This window comes from Bufo gargarizans, chromosome 6 (genome assembly GCF_014858855.1).
Source record: "Bufo gargarizans isolate SCDJY-AF-19 chromosome 6, ASM1485885v1, whole genome shotgun sequence".
Taxonomy (NCBI): domain Eukaryota; kingdom Metazoa; phylum Chordata; class Amphibia; order Anura; family Bufonidae; genus Bufo; species Bufo gargarizans.
This window is the reverse complement of record NC_058085.1, coordinates 43,843,107-43,864,343: the sequence shown is the minus strand read 5'-3', so window position 1 is coordinate 43,864,343 and position 21,237 is coordinate 43,843,107.

Here is a 21,237-nt window from a genome sequence, read left to right as displayed (position 1 = left end):
TAGCAGTATCTGTATCTAAGCAATATCTATATTATTCTAATATATATTCAATATGGATATTGCTTAGATAAATATATATATTGGTGGTAGATATGGATTATGTATAGCTGATTCAAAAAATATGATGGACAATTATTTATTTTTCCCAGGGGGTGTTCAATGTGGAATGTGTACTAGTGGGGGGAACAGGGCTGTAAGAACGATTCTCAGACGCAGAGGGGAACGGGTACAAACTGGCACCTCTAGCCCATGTGAGTGCAGGAGCGATAAACATACCCTGCTGCCGGGAAAGAGATCGCCTCGGCTCTGGTATGTACTGCGCATGAGCGATCGCATACCATCGCCAAGGCAGTGTGAGAAGAGCTGGAGAGGGGGGGGCATCAGAGGCTCTGACGTCTCGTTTACAGAGCCTGGCCACTCCCTCAAGCAGGGAGAAGCCAGTAAACGAGACGTCATCACCAGAGCTGGCTTATTGACGTCGGGGGTCACATGACCCAGAATTGAACTGGCCAAACAGTGAAAAATAGCTACTGTAACTGATTTGAATAAACTTTCAATGGACTATAATAAGAAAAATTAGAATGAATTTATTTAAGTCGGATAACCCCTTTAAGGGCAAATCTTCAGATAACACAGCAGCCTCCAGTGGTGGAGGAGTGAAATTGCAACACAAGTTCAGATTGGGTGAAACAGTGGCCACTAGTGGTAATTTAGAAGATTACATCAAATTCTGACAGCGTTTGGTAATAAGTCTCCCATTTTTCATGACGGCCAAGTCAAACGGGTAGAGCCATCTGAACTGGGTGGCTGAGGGCTTAAGTGCTTCCAATAGCGGGCGAAGAATTCGGCTTTTCGCCAACGTAGAGCGTGCCAAGTCCTGAAAGAACAAATTCGGCATACCTTCAAATTCAAGGCGATCTGCCTCTCTACCTGCTTTCAGCAGAGCAGCAGTGTCCACGTAGCTAAGAAGGCCGTAGACGACATCCCTCGGCAGGTCAGATACTTTAGGCTTAGGTCTCAGAGCTCGATCGATGCTCCGCCCCCATAGTAGTTATGGCAGTTATATTCTTGTATATAGGAGCAGTATTATAGTAGTTATTTTCTTGTACATAGGAGCAGTATTATAGTAGTTATATTCTTGTACATAGGAGCAGTATTATAGTAGTTATATTCTTGTACATAGGAGCAGTATTATAGTAGTTATATTCTTGTACATAGGAGCAGTATTATAGTAGTTATTTTCTTGTACATAGGAGCAGTATTATAGTAGTTATATTCTTGTACATAGGAGCAGTATTATAGTAGTTATATTCTTGTACATAGGAGCAGTATTATAGTAGTTATATTCTTGTACATAGGAGCAGTATTATAGTAGTTATATTCTTGTACATAGGAGGCAGTATTATAGAAGTTATTTTCTTGTACATAGGAGCAGTATTATAGTAGTTATATTCTTGTACATAGGAGCAGTATTATAGTAGTTATATTCTTGTACATAGGAGCAGTATTATAGTAGTTATATTCTTGTACTCATGAGCAGCATTATAGTAGTTATATTCTTGTACATAGGAGCAGTATTATAGTAGTTATATTCTTGTACATAGGAGCAGTATTATAGTAGTTATATTCTTGTACATAGGAGCAGTATTATAGTAGTTATATTCTTGTACATAGGAGCAGTATTATAGTAGTTACCGTATTTTTCGCTTTATAAGACTCACTTCCCCCCCAAAAAAAAGTGGGAGGAAAAAGTCAGTGCATCTTATAAAGCGATAGTGCAGAAAATCAAGCAGTCCAGCAGTATTTCAGGATTGCAGGAGCTTTTACTTAGCCTACTCTAGTGAGGGCCAAAAAGGCTGAAGCGACTGCAGGCCCGACATGACAGGGTTTGCAGGGGAGAGCAAGGACAGAAGGGGTTAATAATTTGAAAGAAGTGGTTCTAGGGCTGTGGGGGTCAGGGATTGATCAAGCAAGGTCACATCGGCCTGGGAGGAGTTAGTAGGAGAGGGGTACGTGACATCCTGCCAAGAGACAGTTAGTCATCCGGAACAGGACCTGGGAATGGCCCACCCGCCCTGCCTCTGGGACAAGGCTCGTGGGTGTGGGTCCTTTGTTTATATTTGTGTGGCACTTTTGTCACGGCAGCTGGCGAGGAGGAGGTCATGCATGGAACGGATTGAGGTGGTAGTTGGGGAACCATTGGAGAGATGGCGCCCCCCAACAGCGAGGGGTGTAAGGGATCGATTTTGGATACTGGAAGTTATCATCCCGAGTCGGTGTGTTGCGACTGGGGATGTCAGGGCAACCATGACCTCCTCTCCTGACAACCTGTCTGGTTAATATGTTGCATGATGTTCATGATGTTTATAACATGTTGGTTAATAAAGAGGCTGCTGTGGCCAACCTTTTTCCATCGTCACATGGTGTCAAGACTGGCTATTTTACAGTTACATAGACTCTCACACTCTGCAATACCCTAGTCATGATCCTGCGATTTAAGTGTGGGGAGGGCAGCGGCACTTAAACATTCAGTGAAACTGAATGCCGCCAGCCTGCATGTCCCTAATACGTAGCTGCCGCCTGGGTCCGCTCCATAGAAGAGGAGGAGGAGAGGCTAGAGCAGTTCTCCTCCTCTGCCGCCCACATATACTGCTGATTGGTGGTGAGCGCAGGTGGGAACTGCCGCCTCCACCAATAAGCCTACTCGCTCCAGTCTGGCTACGAGATGTTGCTTCAGAGCGCCACTGATATGAGATAGGAGAACTTAAGTGTGGGGTGAGCAGGAGGCTGAGCTGAATACCGTTATCCCGACCGTCTTTACTGTGCAGCTTCCGACCACATCCACTCCATAGCAGAGGAGGAGGAGAGCCCTTCTTCCCTTAACTGCCGCCATCATGTACCGCTGATTGTGGTGAGCACCAGTGGGAACCGCAACCCCTACCACCTCCACCAATCAGCTTACTCCGTCCCTCCCTCCCTACAAGGAGAACTGCTCCTGCTGAAGAAAGGAAAGTTTTAGTTGTCCTCCATCATCCTGTGCTATCCCCTGCACTGTCACCTAAAGGCCCTGGGTGAGTGACAGTTCAGGTGGCGAATTAAAGGGAACCTGTCATCAACTTTATGCTGCCCATACTAATGGCAGCATAAAGTAGAGACAGGTTAGTTGATTTCATTTGTCTGTCATTTATAAGTAAAAAGTAAGTGGTTGCCGAGAACCAACATCACAATCATTGTAGACTAGGCCTGGAGAAGAGTCCCGGCCACCTGAGAAGAGTCCTGGTTACTCATAATCTCCTGCCCACCTGCTGATGACTGACAGGCTTCTACCTAGTTTTCTCCCTTTCTCTCTAGGAGAGAACTGCCAATCATCAGCAGATGGGCGGGAGAGCAGGAGATTATGAATAACCATGACTCTTCTCAGGTAGATTTGACTCTTTTCAAGGCCTGGGCTGTAATGATTATAATGCTGGTTCTCAGCAACCACTTACTTTTAGCTCATGAGTGACACATCTCTGAAATCAGCATTTCTGTCACTAATATATACTGCCCTCAGTGAGGTCAGCATAATGTTGATGACAGGTTCCCTTTAAAAATTAACTGTGTTAAATATGACTAGAACCCCCTCAGCCATAGGAATAGACCCATGTACTGCAGTACATGGGTGTATTCTTAAGGATGAGAGGGGTTATAGTCAGATTTAATATAAAAACATATCAATTTTAGTAAAGTCTCTGGACAGTGTTCTGTTTAAGTATCGTGCATTGTGTATTGGTAGGCTCTTCTTCCTTCCCCCCCCCCCCCCTTTGTTTAGGCTAGCCACTCCCTGTTTTACCAGTGATGCCTTGCTCATAGTGTGCTCAGCTTCTGAGTGAGTAGCAGCAAGACCCGCAGCTACCAGGTCTCAGCTTTCTTGATACCTCACAAGGTGTGGGTCTGATCGTGGATAAATTACCTCTCAATGTTCAAGATCAATGGGCAACAGCATTTTCATTCTTCTGTAAGTTCATCAAGGACTTAGCTAGAGCCAAAAACGATCCGAGCTTCAACACCTTGGGGACCAACATCTTTGGCTCTACTAAATAGAGAAACAAGACTTTCAGTCCCAGACAGAGAAACCCTAAAGGTTTAATTTCCGTAAAAAAAGACAGGGGTTGTGCCCACTAGTAATACAGCCGCTTTCATTGGAAACGAAAGCCCTAAGGAACCCGATCGTCATTGCCTTATCCATGATGAACCACATCCTTTAAGGAAGTGCCGTGTCTTCATAGGAAAGCCCTTTGAGGAACGTAAGGAGTTCTTAAGGAGTTGTAATATCTGCTTCAGATGCTGTGCATCCACTGAGCACTTCGCCAGAGACTGTGAGGTTCCAGTCAAGTGTTCTGAATGTAATAGTGATCTACATGTGTCCGGCGTTCACCTGGGACCAATCAGGCGGAACCTAGAACCAGTTAGCTGGCACAGCCCTATTCCGATCAAGGCAGGGAGAGTCATGGCAGGGAGAGTGCTGACCGACCAACCAATACCGTCACGCCCAGATGCACAGAGGTATGCGGAGAAGGACTTGTGTGCGGTAAGTTTTGTTCCCAGATTTGCCTTGTGGATGTGTTTCCTACTGCACAACCAGAGAAGACCACAAGGATGTATGCTATTCTAGATGACCAAACTAATCGTTCCCTAGCTAGCCCTAAGTTCTTTGATCTGTTCAGAATAGAGGGAGAAACTACACCCTACACCCTACGAACATGCTCTGGTCTTGTGACAACCTCTGGAAGAAGAGCTAATGGTTTCACCTTGAAGCCCATCAAAGGTTATAAGAAACTCTCTCTTCCAACCTTTATTGAGTGTCACGAATTGCCGGACACAAGGGATGAGATTCCCACACCTGAAGCTGCACAGCATCACCCTCATCTCAGGAACATAGCCAGAGAGATTCCTCCCCTTTATAACCATGCCGAGATCTTACTCCTGGTAGGTATAAACGTTCTCGAGGCTCATAAGGTCCTTGAACTTCGCAATGGCCCATTTAACGCTTCATATGCCCAGAAACTTACAGTGGGTTGGGTCATCGTAGGGGATATATGTCTGGACAAAACCCACAGACCCTGCCAAGTACACTCCTTCAGAATCTACGTATTAAGAGGGGGACGAACTTCTTACTTTAGGCAGTTTCCCAACCACTACTATGTGCAAGAGAGCCCCAAGCTGAAAACCAAGACATCCAGAGAGACAGACCCCTTTGTTAGGCAAGAATAATGAAATGGAATAGGGGAAATGGTTTTCCAAGTTACTGCTAAGGATAATACATTAGCTCCTTCAGCGGAAGATAAGGAATTTGTTACCCTGGACAGAGAGTTCTTCAAGGATAATACCAAAAGTTGGGTAGCACCTCTGCCCTTCCGAAATCCAAGAGCGACCCCCCCTGGAGCAGCCAGCAAAGCCCTGTAAATATACCTTAGACCCTGCAGGACATGATGGACGGAAGAGATGTATCTGGAGTATATTCCCACAGTCCCGGCTCCTGGACGCAGGTCCCACAAATACGTCATCGATCATTCCAAACCTTCCACAGACATGGAGTATGACCCCATGGTGAACTACTCCGCCAGACTCCTCAGCAAGGAGAAACCTGACAAGGCAACCAAAAGAAGCCGGGCCCATAGTCAAGGAGAAGGCCATACAGCCTCTTCTAAAAGAAGTAGAACGTCTAAGATAATGGTGGAACCTAAATGTTCTGACTCGGATCCTCCATCTCCAGATGTAAATGAAGGAGGAGACATTGTTGCACAGTACAATGTTGACAATGCTGGAAACTCCTTGAAGTCCATCAAAAAAACAGAAAAAGATCTAAAGCCAAAATCAGGGAAGAGCGAGCGTATAAAAGAGCACAACCTTTATAAGTTTCGGTGGAAGCAGGTACAACATCTCGCCAGTCAGTTCTGGAAAAGGTGGAGAAGAGAGTACCTCTGCCTCTTGCAAGAATGCAGGAGGTGGCAAGAACCAAGGCCTAATTCAAAGAAAGGAGATTTTGTTCTGTTAAGAGACAAACAAGTGTGCTCAGCTTCTGAGTAGCAGCATCAATCTTCTGAGTTAGGAGTTATTGTTGGCATAATTATTTTACCATCTGGATTACCCTGCAACATCTTGAAATACAATCTCCGGATTAAAACGCTACTTGATTAACTCCTGGGTGTCTGATGAGTAAGCTGTAGGTGGAGAAAGTTAAATTCAACAAGTCTCTCCCGTGCGCATAGAGGTTGCTCTACACAGGTGCGTGATTGTATATAGCTGACTTTTGAAACGCCACAGTGTTAATATTAAATGTGACTATAATCCCCCTCATCCTTAAGAATACACCCATGTACTGCAGTACATGGGTCCATTCCTTTGGATGATGAGAGTTATAGTCATATTTAATTTAAAAAAAAACAGGCCATTTAAAGTATAGTCCCTGGACATTGTTAATATTAAATGTGGCTATAACCCCCCTCATACTTAAGAATACACCAAAGTACTGCAGTACAGGGTTGTATTCTTTAGGATGAGGGGGATTATAGTCACACAACAGTGCATCATCCACCAATCTCCCAATTATCCTTATAACAGTGTGTCATGCTCAGATCCCCCTGTAAAGGGGAGCTGGCTACGCACTTCCCCTCTGCAGCACTGCCTGCATCCCGCTAGTGAAGAGGAGCGAGGACGCGGCCGGCGTCCTTGTCTCTATAGCAACCAGAGGGCGGGGGGGACCTGGCCACACACGCTTCTTCGGTGTGGCCGGTGTCCTCCATCCTATAGGCAATGAGCACATGGGGAACTGAGCACTGATATTGATGAGCCGGCGCTCAGCTGTTCTGAGTTGCGGGGGATGGGTCATGCGGCGTTGGCCACGTCACATGACCCATCAGGAGGACCTATTTAAACAGGTAACCTGCTGCCCACAGGTTGCCTGTGTTAGTTTTGCTACCCTCACCAGCATTTTGTATTGCGCCTTTCTGTGTGTGTTTGGACCTCGGCTCTGTTTTTGACCTTGTGACCTCCCTGGAGGATAAAAATTATTTCCTGACATTTAAAGAAAGCTGCAAGCTTTATTTTCATTTATGTCCACATTCTTCGGGATTCTGAACAACAAAAGGGTAGGCATTGTTGCAGGGAGACCCGCAAGAATGGGCTTACTCTCTCCCCACGGATTCCCCTTATCTAGCTAATGTTGAAGCGTTTTTTCAGGCCTTAAGTGTACTGTACGATGAACCTGATAAGTCGGCCATAGCTGAGAGTCAATTAAGGTCTCTTAGTCAGAGAGACAGACCCGTGGAGGAATATTGAACCAAATTCCGTAAATGGTGCATTTCCTCTGGTTGGAATGATCCAGCGTGTCAGTTTCTGCTGGGGCTCTCAGAAGACTTGAAAGATATGTTGGTCAGTTACCCCTTTCCTGACACTTTAGAACCAACTATGACTCTAGCTGTTAGACTGGACCAACAAATTAGAGAAAGGCAAAGAGAACAACTGACGTCTCCACTGATGGTGGTTACACCCGACCCCTTACCCTCAAGAGTCCAATTGGCCTGGAGGGATCTGAGACGTCAAAAGAGTTCCTGCTTCTACTGCGGAGAATCGGATCACTGGTTACGACATGGAATTCCGAAGAATGTAGTTTCGGACAGAGGCGTTCGATTCGTCTCAAAGTTTTGGAGGGCCTTTTGTCATAAATTTAATATCTCTCTGTATTTTCCTTCAGCCTTTCACCCGGAAATCAACTGTCAAACTGAACGTCTTAATCAGTCTCTTGAACAGTATTTGAGGTGTTACGTCTCTGTTAACTTTGGATAAAACATTTGTCCTTGGCTGAATTCGCCATTAACAATTAGGTGAACTCGTCTACTAGTTTGTCTCCTTTCCTTTGTAACTCATTTTCACCGTCTTCATCCCAGTTCTGAAAGCCGATCTAGTGGGTAAGGAACTGTGTACAGTCTGGGCCCAGGTTCAGTCAAACCTGAAAAAAGCCCAGGAGGTTAAGAAAATTAATGCAAACAAGGGGCGCTCTCGAGGGGTAGATTTCGGGTTGGGAGATAAGGTGTGGTTATCTACCAGGAATTTATCTCTGAAAGTACCTTCGGGTAAATTTGCACCTCGATTTATTGGTTCTTATGAAATCATTGATATAATTAATTCAGTTTCTTTTAAGTTACGGTTACCTGACTCATTTCGCATCCATAATGTTTTTCACAAAGCCTTACTCAAGAAGTATGTGTCTCCTGTATCTCATGCACAGGGACCTCCGCCGCCAGTGGAGGTTTCCGGTCAACCCGAATTCGAGGTTTCTAGGATTATTTATTGTTCGAAAGGTTTGTAACTCTTTGCACTATTTAGTTCACTGGAAGGGTTTTGGTCCCGAGGAAAGATCTTGGGTACCAACGAATAAAATGCATGCTAAAAAGTATGTGAGGAGATTCTATTTAGCTTACCCCGAAAAACAGTGAATATGGGTCCGGTGGCCCCCTCATGGAAGGGGGGTACTGTAACGGAGAGCCGGCAACGCGCTTCCCCTCCTGCTAGTGAAGAGGAGCGAGGACGCGGCCGGCGTCCTTATCTCCATAGCAACCAAAGGGTGGAGAGGACCCGGCTGCATGTGCTTCCTCGGCGTGGCCGGTGTCCTCCATCCCCTAGGTAACGAGCACATGGGGAACTCAGCTGTTCTGAGTTGCGGAGAATGGGTCATGTTACACTAGCCACGTCACATGACCCATCAGGAGGACCTATTTAAACAGGTAAATTGCTGCTCACAGGTTGCCTGTGATTGGTCTCGCTAGCCTCTCCAGCATTTTGTATTGCGCCTTTCTGTGTGTGTTTGGACCTCGGCTCTGTTTTTGACCTCGACTGTGACCTCCCTGGCATTGACTTGTCCTCTTGGCTTCTGACTTCGGATTGTGTTTTAAGCTCGTTATTGTATTGCTCCCTGAGTACCTGCGTCTCCTGGCTTTGACCCTGGATTTTCTGACTCTGTTACAGTACTTCTTTATCTTCTTAGGTCCCTGTGCGAGGGACTGCCGCCAAGTTGTACGTCGTCGGTTAGGACGGTCCAAGCAAGTAGGCAGGGACAGAGGTGGGGTGGAGTTTAGGGCTGCACTTATCCCTACCCTCTGTAGTGACACCAGCAATCAGCAGGACCGTGGTACAGTGCAGTGGACCAGGAGAGATGTATATAAGTCTATGGTTTGTTTGTGACGCCAATTGCAGCTTGCGCAGGGTACTGTTGCAGGGCCCTTTAAGATGTAATAACTCACGTACCAGGTGAGGAATGCCAGAGTGGGGATAGTGTCTCTGTGTAATGTCAACAGTGTCTCCTACCTGGGTACGGCTGGATTCCTGGATCCTGGCTCACTTGCAATAAATTGAGTGTTGCTAGTAGGAGTAAATGAGGAACTTTGGAAGTAAGGAATGAGATCCAGACTGGTGATATAATTTGGCTTCTCCTGGACTCTGGATATGTACTCACAGCTTGGCTCACAGGGAATGCTTCTTCCTGGAGGCTGGAGGTGACTGCTTGCTTGTCAACCAGCTGAGGCTGATGGCTCAGGCTGGGAAGGTTCTCTGGTATCAACCAAGACAGGGTCCTGATTTGGGATCCCTAAAAACTGGGAGCACCTACTAACACAACCTTCCCCTAGCTGGGGTGGCTGGTACACTCACTAACTTCCTTCTCCTCCCCATGAGACAGAAAATGGGAGCGGCCCACTTCTGCTCACAGAGGGGGGAGACTGAACTATTCCAGTCTAGCAATACTAAACTGGCTACGGTCCTGCTACATACTGCTGTCACCTGCTGGTGCACATGGAAATTACAGCAAATACATAAAACAGGCCTAGAAAATACATATAATGACAATATAATTACACTTAACATGTGGTAGCAGGGAAAAAGAGTTTGGTAACATAACTCTGGGATGTTACACACCCCCATAACAGTCACCCGAATACACAATAGGGCTCCCAAAATTTATTGCACTCCATATTAAATACTAATTACAACACCAACAATAAGCATTACGCAGTGCTACATAAATACACAAATATATAATCTTTATTAATTTGAATAGTTTAAAAGCAATAGATAATACATAACGGTAGCAGACATATACAGACAGATAAAACACACTGTCGACGAATAAATATCATAACCTCCTGGACTACTTCTCCCATTAGCTATACAATGAGTATAATGTGTCACATATAGTGTAGCATGATACAGTGCATAGTGCAAAACATACCGCCATATTAATACACAAAAAATCTGAAGAAAATAACGCAGTAATACAGCAGTCCAATGAATCCAATATACGGTAGATAAGTAAAATAATACTGACCAGTGTGATCATATACCCAGACGCGCTGTAATGACCGGCGTCACGCAAAGGGAGGGAGAATGGAAGGCCTTGCCCAAGGGAGAGGGAAAGGTGGTGACCCCTGACTCACCTTGCGGCTGGCACCTGACTGCCCTGACGTCCCTAGATGGGTTCCTCACCCGTACGCCGATCACGTGCCTAAACCCTGGCTTTCCCTAAGAGGAGCCCTAGGTAGTGAACTAGTCCGCACCACTGACACTAAGAGGAAAACACCAAGGAGAGGACAGACAATACAGACAAACATATAATCCCAGGTGGGCGACAACAGCAGACCACAAAGGCCCAACAGGGATCCGGAGGGTAACGTTCTGGAACAACAACCAGGGAACGCAGCAACACAGCTCCAGTGGGTCAGTATAGAAGTCCAGGCAGGAAGCTCTATATCTGGCAACCAGAGAAGTGGGAGAGGGGAATATAAAGAGGTTGGGAGTGCTGGACAAGGAACAGCTGAGGAGAAGGAGCTACGGATCCCTGAGTGAGCCAAAAAGGGTTGCAAAGCAAACCCAGAAAGCTACCATAAAGAAACAGCCCTATCTTTCTACATAGAGCGCGCAGCCAACCGCTGCGACTTCCTGACACCGGGTATAACGGAGTCAGGCGTGGTTCTTGACACCCTCGTGACAGTACCCCCCTCTCTACGAGGGGCCTCCGGACACTCAGGACCAGGTCTCTCAGGATGAGAGGCATGAAAAGCCCGAACTAGCCTGTCGGCGTTTACCTCAACGCAGGAACCCACATTCTTTCCTCGGGACCGTAACCTCTCCAATGCACCAGATATTGAAGAGAGCGGCGGACCCGACGAAAATTAACAATTTTGGATATCTGAAACTCTAGATTACCATCCACAACAAAAGGAGGGGGTGGCAGCGGTGACGGTTCTAGAGGTGGAACATATTTCTTGAGTAACGACTTATGAAAGACGTTATGGATTTTAAAAGTCTGAGGTAGCTCCAGGCGAAAAGCCACGGGGTTAATGATGGCTACAATTTTGTAAGGGCCAATGAACCTAGGACCCAGTTTCCAAGAGGGAACCTTTAATTTAATATTCCTAGTAGACAACCACACAGTCATTCACTCCTAGGTCCGGACCTGGCGACCGTCTCTTATCAGCCATGCATTTGTATTTACCGCCCATATTTTTCAAGTTAGCTTGCACCTTCTGCCATACCGATGAAAGAGATGATGAAAAACGTTCCTCTTCGGGAACCCCAGAAGACTCTTTGAAAGTACACAATTGGGGATGAAAACCATATGCACCAAGAAATGGTGACTTGCCAGTGGATTCCTGACAACGATTATTTATGGCAAACTCAGCTAACGGTAAATATGATGACCACAACTCTTGGTTTTCAGACACAAAACATCTTAGATATGTCTCAAGGTTTTGGTTGGTACGCTCAGTCTGTCCATTCGACTGAGGATGGAAAGCTGAGGAAAATGACAAGTGGGAACAAAAAGCTTTCCAAAATTTAGAAATAAACTGGGTACCCCGATCCGAAACAACATCGGAATGGACCCCGTGAAGCTTCACGATTTCACTGATGAATACCTGAGCAAGAGTCTTAGCATTAGGTAGTGCGGGTAACGCAATGAAGTGTACCATTTTGCTAAACCTGTCCACTACTACCAAAATAACTGTTTTACCCGCAGACAAAAGGTAAGTCAGTGATAAAATCCATTGACAGATGGCCTATTGGGAATGACAAGTGGCAATAAAGACCCTACAGGACATGTATGAGAGACTTTTGCGCGTGCACAAGAAGACACAAAATCCATTACATCCTGACGCAACCTTGGCCACCAAAAACGACGAGATAATAGCTCCAAGGTTGCTTTACTACCCGGGTGCCCAGCAAGTGCCGAATTATGATGTTCCTTTAATAATTCGAAACGCAGGTTCAACGGTACAAACAATTTCTCTGAGGGGCAAGAGACCGGGGCGTCCCCCTGGGCCTCTAACACCTTCCCCTCCAGAGCAGAGTGTACAGCAGAGACAACCACTCCTCTTTGTAGAATGGGTACTGGATCACTCACATTACCCCCTCCAGGGAAACAACGAGATAATGCCTCAGCCTTGGTATTTTTTGCCCCAGGACGATAGGTAATAACAAAGTTAAACCTGGTAAAAAAAAATTGCGACCACCTAGCTTGTCTAGGGATGAGACGCTTAGCTGATTCGAGGTACAGAAGGTTTTTGTGATCCGTAATTACAGTGACGGGGTGGATTGCCCCCTCTATAAAGTGACGCCATTCTTCAAACGCTAGTTTAATAGCTAATAGTTCCCTATTGCCAATATCATAGTTCTTTTCTGCTGCAGATAGTTTTTTAGAAAAGAAAGCACAAGGACGCCATTTGCCAGGAGACGGACCCTGAGACAGCACAGCCCCCACTCCCACCTCTGATGAATCAACTTCAACAATAAAAGGCTGGGAGACATCAGGTTGGACTAGTACAGGTGCCGAGGTAGACCTCTCTTTTAGAGAGGAAAAAGCTATTTTAGCGGCGTCAGACCATTTAGAAAAATCAGTCCCCTTCCTAGTCATGTCAGTAAGGGGTTTTACAATAACTGAATAATTTTTAATGAATTTTCTATAGAAATTTGCGAAGCCCAAGAACCGTTGCAGTGCTTTGAGGTTCTCAGGAAGATCCCAATCTAAAATTGCCTGGACCTTCCTAGGATCCATGTGGAAACCTGAAGCAGATAATAAATAACCTAAGTATTTCCTGAACGGCGAAGACACACTTTTCAATTTTAGCATATAATTTATTCGTCCGTAGGACCTGCAGTACTTGTCTGACATGCACCTCATGTGTTTTCAGATCAGACGAATAAATAAAAAAATATCATCTAGGTATATTACCACAAACCTGCCGATAAGATGACTAAAAATGTCATTAACGAAATGTTGGAAGACAGCAGGAGCATTGGTCAGACCGAAAGGCATGACTAGATTTTCATAATGCCCCTCAGGGGTGTTAAAAGCCGTCTTCCACTCATCCCCCTCCTTGATACAAATCAGATTGTAGGCCCCCCCTAAGATCAAGTTTGGAGAACCACCTAGCACCCGCAATCTGATTAAACAGGTCAGGAATGAGAGGAAGAGGGTATGGGTCTCGGATGGTTATCCGGTTTAATTCGCGAAAATCTAGGCAAGGACGCAGGCCCCCATCTTTCTTTTTAACTAAGAAAAACCCTGCAGCCACGGGTGAAGAAGAGGGTCTGATGTGTCCCTTAGCCAAGCTCTCGGAGATATAATCTTTCATGGCTTGTCTCTCTGGACCCGAAAGATTATATAACCTGGTCTTGGGTAATTTTGCACCGGGAATAAGGTTAACCGGGCAATCATAAGGACAGTGAGGTGGTAACTTCTGGCAACCCTTTTCAGAAAAAACGTCCTCAAAGTCCGAAACAAATGTAGGTAGGGTAGCTATGGAGGCGACTAAGCAATTGCTATTTAAGCAATTTTCTCTGCAATGCTCACTCCACTCCAATATCTCCCTGGCCTGCCAATCCACCACTGGATTGTGCGCTACCAACCAGGGAAGGCCCAGCACCACCGGAGTGGGAAGCCCCTCCAGAACATAACATGAAAGCATCTCGTTATGGTGGTCCCCTACCCGAAGGTGTAAGTTATGGACAATGTGAGTGAGGTTTCTCTGAGACAGAGGAGCAGAATCAATAGCGAAAATGGGAATAGGTCTCTGTATCGTACAGAGAGACAAACCCATAGTGTGGGCAAAATGGGCATCTATCAAATTTACTCCCGCTCCACTGTCTAGAAAAAAAGAAATAGTCTCCGTCTTAACGCCAAAAACAACAACCGCTGGCAACACAAATTGCGATGTTCGTATGGAGGAAACATACCCCCCGGCTGACATCCTCCACACAGCCTGGGGTTAGTAGTTTTCCGACGGTCTTTTGTTTTTGAGGAAAGAAGGACAGACATTAATGAAATGACCCCTCTCCCAACAGAAAAAAAAAAACCCACGCCTACGGCGAACCTCAGGAGGATGGGCCTGACGAGTAGTTCCTCCTAGCTGCATAGGATCGTCTAAGTCAGTACAGACTAACTGCTGCTTGGGAGGTGTTACCAATTGCTCCGGGTTTTTCAATCTGTCCCTAAGACGTCTATCTATTCGGATAGAAAGGGACATAACCGCATCAAGGGAAAAGGGGGTCTCATACAGTGCAAGCGCATCCTTAACCATTTCGGATAACCCAGAGCAGAACTGACTCCTGAGAGCTGGGTCGTTCCACTGGGTATCTGTAGCCCACCTACGGAACTCAGAGCAATACTCCTCTACTGACCGCTCTCCCTGTAGGAGTCTCTGTAATTTTGATTCAGCCAGTGCGACTCGGTCAGGGTTGTCATATATGAGACCCAAGGCCCCAAAAAATTCAGCCACTGACCGGAGAGCCTGGGAATCAGTGGGTAAAAAGAACGCCCAGGACTGCAGCAGGAAAATAACAACCCCCACCCGCTGTTCTTCATTACCAGAGGAGTAAGGGCACAGCTTAAAATATAATTTACAGGCCTCACGGAATGTGACAAACTTGTCCCTTCCCCCAGAAAATCTGTCAGGAAGAGCATACTTGGGTTCCGCAACAACCTGGTTACCTGTAGCAACCGCTGGGCTTGCGGTCAGTTGCAATTGCTGCTGGAGGACCGACGCCTTCAATCCTACCACCTCCAAAGACAGACCATGAAATTGCTTTGACAAAGCAGCAATTGGATCCATACTGGATTCTAAGTAGGTAAAAAAAAGTTTTTTTTTTTTTTTTGTACCTACACAAAATAAGGGCCAGATATAATGTAATGACCGGCGTCACGCAAAGGGAGGGAAAAGGGAAGGCCCTGCCCAAGGGAGAGGGAAAGGTGGTGACCCCTGACTCACCTTGCGGCTGGCACCTGACTGCCCTGACGTGCCTAGACGGGTTCCTCACCCGTATGCCGATCGCGTGCCTAAACCCTGGCTTTCCCTAAGAGGAGCCCTAGGTAGTGAACGGGGAGGTGGGATCACTAGTCCGCACCACTGACACTAAGAGGAAAACACCAAGGAGAGGACAGACAATACAGACAAACATATAATCCCAGGTGGGCGACAACAGCAGACCACAAAGGCCCAACAGGGATCCGGAGGGTAACGTTCTGGAACAACAACCAGGGAACGCAGCAACACAGCTCCAGTGGGTCAGTATAGAAGTCCAGGCAGGAAGCTCTATATCTGGCAACCAGAGAAGTGGGAGAGGGGAATATAAGGAGGTTGGGAGTGCTGGACAAGGAACAGCTGAGGAGAAGGAGCTACGGATCCCTGAGTGAGCCAAAAAGGGTTGCAAAGCAAACCCAGAAAGATACCATAAAGAAACAGCCCTATCTTTCTACCTAGAGCGCGCAGCCAACCGCTGCGACTTCCTGACCCCGGGTATAACGAAGTCAGGCGTGGTTCTTGACACCCTTGTGACACTCGCATTTTGCATCTCTCTTTTTCAGGGGATTTCCCATAACAGTGTGAAATATTCAGTTATTTGGTTAAAAATATTTTTTCCTGTTTTCCTCCTCTAAAACCTAGGTGCGTGTTATCATCGGGTGTGTCTTATAAAGCAAAACATACAGTATATTCTTTTACATAGAAGGTAGTATTATAGTTACTGGTATTACAGTGAATATACTGTTTGATTTTAATATACTGTATGATTCCGTTGCCACGGACCATAACACAATTCTATGACGGCCTGCATAAGGGAATGCCCTTACACTCCCCCGCATAACGGAAACGGGACTGATCCATTTTGCATCCCATAGACTTCTATTATGACGGAATTAATAAGAGAATGCATCTAAAGCAGTGATGCCCAACCTATGGCCCGCGAAGCTGTGTGAAGGAAGGAAGGGCTGACTCTTAATGGCGGGCACAGGCGATCAGAGGTCTGTGTGTGAGAAGTGTTGTTTCAGGAGGACTGCCCCCTGTGAGTGTAGCTGGTACCTTAGTGATGAGAGTTGGAATATCCTGAAGGGCCAGTGGGGGGCAAGAAGGGAACTGCTCCTTGTTGTTTGGGAAGGCCAGGACATGAGTGGTGTTCATTGGTCTTAGTTGGAATTGTGACACTGGTAGCGGTTGGTCTGCGCTGTGGCTGGCAGTTGAGAGAGTGGCCAGTGGCATGCCCAGGGTGTTTGGCACCCGGGGCGGGTCATTCCTCTGGCACCCCCCTCTTCCCAATACTTGACCAGATACCTCTTACATCTCCTCTCCTGTCATGTAGACCTTCTCTTTCCTCTTCTCCACCGTTAGACCACCATGAGAAATTCTTTCAGCCGCATCTCGTCTCTACAGAGTTTGTAACACAGACACGTTAGATTTCAAAATTTTTCCATCAACCCCCCCCCCCCCCCCCCTCCTGGTGTCCCCACAGTGCCATCCTGCTGCCACTCCCAATATTGTCCCCACTGTGCTCCCCAATGTCCCAGGTATTATACTGCTGAAAAAATAGTGACCCTAATAGACATAATTGGGGTCATGTATCAAACTGGTGTAAAGTAGAGCTGGATTTCCAAAGGAGCTGTCAAATATGAAAGGTGGAATCTGATTGGCTGCTATGGGCAACTAAGCCAGTTCTACTTTACACCAGTTTGATAAATTACCCCAAATGTTCCTATAGTGTCCACAGCAGCTATAATATCCCATAGAGTGCCCCCAGTAATACAAACACCCTATATTGTGCTCCAGGTAAAAATCCCTGTATAGTGTCCCCAGAAATAATAGAATGGCCCCTACTTCCCCAATAGAAAGGCCCCCATGCTGCCCCCCACACAGTAGTGTCCACCACACTGGCCCCCACACAGTAGTGTCCCCCACGCTGCCCCCCACACAGTAGTGTCCCCCACGCTGCCCCCCACACAGTAGTGTCCCCCACACTGCAGTGTCACTCACACTGTCCCCACACAGTAGTGTCACCCACACAGCCCCCATACAGTAGTGTCCCCCACACTGCCCCCCACACAGTAGTGTCCCCCACGCTTCCCCCCACACAGCAGTGTCCCCCACACAGTAGTGTCCCCCACACTGCCCCCACACAGTAATGTCCCCCACACAGTAGTGTCACTCACACTGTCCCCACACAGTAGTGTCCCCCACACTGCCCCCATACAGTAGTGTCCCTGTCGGGATTCGAACCCGTGACCAGCCACATCCCAGGCAGTAGCCCTGCTTACTAGGCTACCATCCTCTCTGGACATTCCTCCCTGAAACCTATTAGTTAACCTCAGTCTTGCCAAGCCTTGCTCATCACCCTTGATTCCCCACACCTGGTACTTCCCTATATAAGTCCAGCCCCTTGCACTCTAGCTTGCTGATTATTGAGCTCCTGAACCTTGATCAAGCTTCTCCTCATCTGTTGCTCTTGCTACTGCTGGAAGTCCACTGCTGACCAGGAATTGCCTACCGACTACTCTTCTGCCTTATCCCTACCTACTGAACTGCTACCACCGTTGCCATCCGGATTGTCTGACCACCCTTACTGCCGCCTGCCCTGACCCACCGCCTGCCTACCGACTACTCTTCTGCCTTATCCTTACCTACTGAACTGCTACCACCGTTGCCATCCAGATTGTCTGACCACGCTTACTACCTGCCTGCGGTCCTTGCCACTGGGCTCCACTCCTACCTCCAGCCAGCGGTCCTCTGACACAGATGAGCCTGTAGGACTGTTACAGAATAATCAGCCGCACTATGGAGTCCGCAATGGCCACTCTGCGTAAGCAGGTCTCTGAACTTCAAGAATTTGGTACTACATATCAGGAGAAATTTGCCCAGCTCCAAGTCGTAGTCCAAAGCCAACAGAGCGAGATTATTGAACTACAGAGGCAACTCCTGGACGTCCGCGGCACGGCTGCAGACACCCGCATGCCACTCCCACCAAGATTCGGCGGTGATAGACGTCAGTATCGGGGGTTTCTAAACCAATGCCGCATCTATTTTCAGATGTACCCGGCCCCCTTCACCACCGAGAAGAAGAAGGTGCTATTCATGGTCAATCTCCTGATGGATGAAGCATTAGCATGGGCATCACCATACGTGGAGACTAACAGTCAGCTCCTGAACAACCTAAACAACTTCATCACCGCAATGAGCCAAGTCTTTGACGACCCCAACCGCTGTGCGACAGCCGAGGCGCGACTACATAGTCTGCGGCAAGGGAGACGCTCCGTCGCCGACTACACCGCTGAGTTTCGCCGTTGGGTCACGGACACCACCTGGAACCCAGCGGCACAGAGGAGCCAATTCCGGCGAAGCCTGTCCGAATTAATAAAGGACGAACTCGCCAGAGTTGAGGCCCCGGACGATCTGGATGACTTCATTCAGTTATGCATCCGGATAGATCAAAGACTCTCCGAGAGGAAGAAAGAAAGACTCTGGTCCTTGGACCACAGACCCACTTATTCCTTCTCTTCCACCGCCCAGCGCGACCCCCGGTCAGCAACTGAACCTATGCAGGTCGACGCTCTACGTAGGTCTCTATCCACAGCTGAGAAGGAGAGACGGCTGGCCGAAAACCTCTGCTTCTACTGTGGGGAGCCGGGTCATTTTGCCATCAAATGTCCTCATATACGGCATACATATTAGGACATCGTCAGACATCATCCACAACTCCATCCTCCGTCAGGCAAAACTCAATCAGCCCTCAGACATCAGACAAAACTCCGTCCTCCGTCAGGCAAAACTCCATCAGACATCAGACAAAACTCCGTCCTCCGTCCCCCAAAACTCCATCAGACCTCAGACATCAGACAAAACTCCGTCCTCCGTCACCCAAAACTCCATCAGACCTCAGACATCACACAAAACTCCGTCCACCATCAGGCAAAACTCCATCAGACCTCAGACATCAGACAAAACTCCGTCCTCCGTCACCCAAAACTCCATCAGACCTCAGACATCACACAAAACTCCGTCCACCATCAGGCAAAACTCCATCAGACCTCAGACATCAGACAAAACTCCGTCCTCCATCAGGCAAAACTCCATCAGACCTCAGACATCAGACAAAACTCCATCCTCCGTCAGGCAAAACTCCATCAGACCTCAGAAATCAGCCAAAACTCCGTCCTCCGTCACCCAAAACTCCATCAGACCTCAGACATCAGACAAAACTCCGTCCTCCGTCAGGCAGAACTCCATCAGACCTCAGACATCAGACAAAACTCCGTCCTCCATCAGGCAGAACTCCATCAGACCTCAGACATCAGACAAAACTCCGTCCTCCGTCACCCAAAACTCCATCAGACCTCAGACATCAGACAAAACTCCGTGCTCCGTCAGGCAAAACTCCATCAGACCTCAGACATCAGACAAAACTCTGTCCTCCCTCAGACATCAGCCAAAACTCCGTCCTCCCTAACTCAAAATACGCCCTACTACACACACTCTTCACCTGACGGAGCTGCTAGCTGCTGGAGAGGCAAAGGACCTGTGATGACATCATGACCATGTGACGAGTCACGTATGTGGGAGGGGTCAGATGTGCACAGCAGCTGGTAGAGTGTACAGAACAGTAGCCATCAAATAGAGCTCTGCACTAGAGATGTGTGTGTAACCTGCATGTAGCAGAGCTGTGTACTGTGTTACAGAGATGTATGTGTAACCTGCAGGTAGCAGATCTGTATGTGTAACCTGCAGGTAGCAGAGCTGTGTACTGTGTAGCAGATCTGTATGTGTAACCTGCAGGTAGCAGAGCTGTGTACTGTGTTGCAGATCTGTATGTGTAACCTGCATGTAGCAGAGCTGTGTACTGTGTTACAGAGATGTATGTGTAACCTGCAGGTAGCAGATCTGTATGTGTAACCTGCAGGTAGTAGAGCTGTGTACTGTGTAGCAGATCTGTATGTGTAACCTGCAGGTAGCAGAGCTGTGTACTGTGTAGCAGAGCTGTATGTATAACCTGCATGTAGCAGAGCTGTGTACTGTGTAGCAGTGCTGTATGTGTAACCTGCATGTAGCAGTGCCGTGTACTGTGTAGCAGAGCTGTATGTGTAACCTGCATGTAGCAGAGCTGTGTACTGTGTAGCAGAGCTGTATGTGTAACCTGTATGTAGCAGAGCTGTGTACTGTGTAGCAGTGCTGTATGTGTAACCTGCATGTAGCAGAGCTGTGTACTGTGTAGCAGAGCTGTATGTGTAACCTGCATGTAGCAGAGCTGTGTACTGTGTAGCAGAGCTGTATGTGTAACCTGCATGTAGCAGAGCTGTGTACTGTGTAGCAGATCTGTATGTGTAACCTGCATGTAGCAGAGCTGTGTACTGTGTCGCAGAGCTATATGAGTAACCTGCATGTAGCAGAGCTGTGTACTGTGTAGCAGTGCTGTATGTGTAACCTGCATGTACTAGTGCTGAGTACTGTGTAGCAGAGCTGTATGTGTAACCTGCATGTAGCAGAGCTGTGTACTGTGTTACAGAGATGTATGTGTAACCTGCAGGTAGCATAGCTGTGTACTGTGTAGCAGATCTGTATGTGTAACCTGCATGTAGCAGAGCTGTGTACTGTGTAGCAGAGCTGTATGTGTAACCTGCATGTAGCAGAGCTGTGTACTGTGTAGCAGTGCTGTATGTGTAACCTGCATGTAGCAGAGCTGTGTACTGTGTAGCAGAGCTGTATGTGTAACCTGCATGTAGCAGAGCTGTGTACTGTGTAGCAGAGCTGTATGTGTAACCTGCATGTAGCAGTGCTGTGTACTGTGTAGCAGAGCTGTATTTGTAACCTGAATGTAGCAGAGCTGTATACTGTGTAGCAGAGCTGTATGTGTAATATGCATGTATCAGAGCTGTGTGCTGTGTAGCGGAGC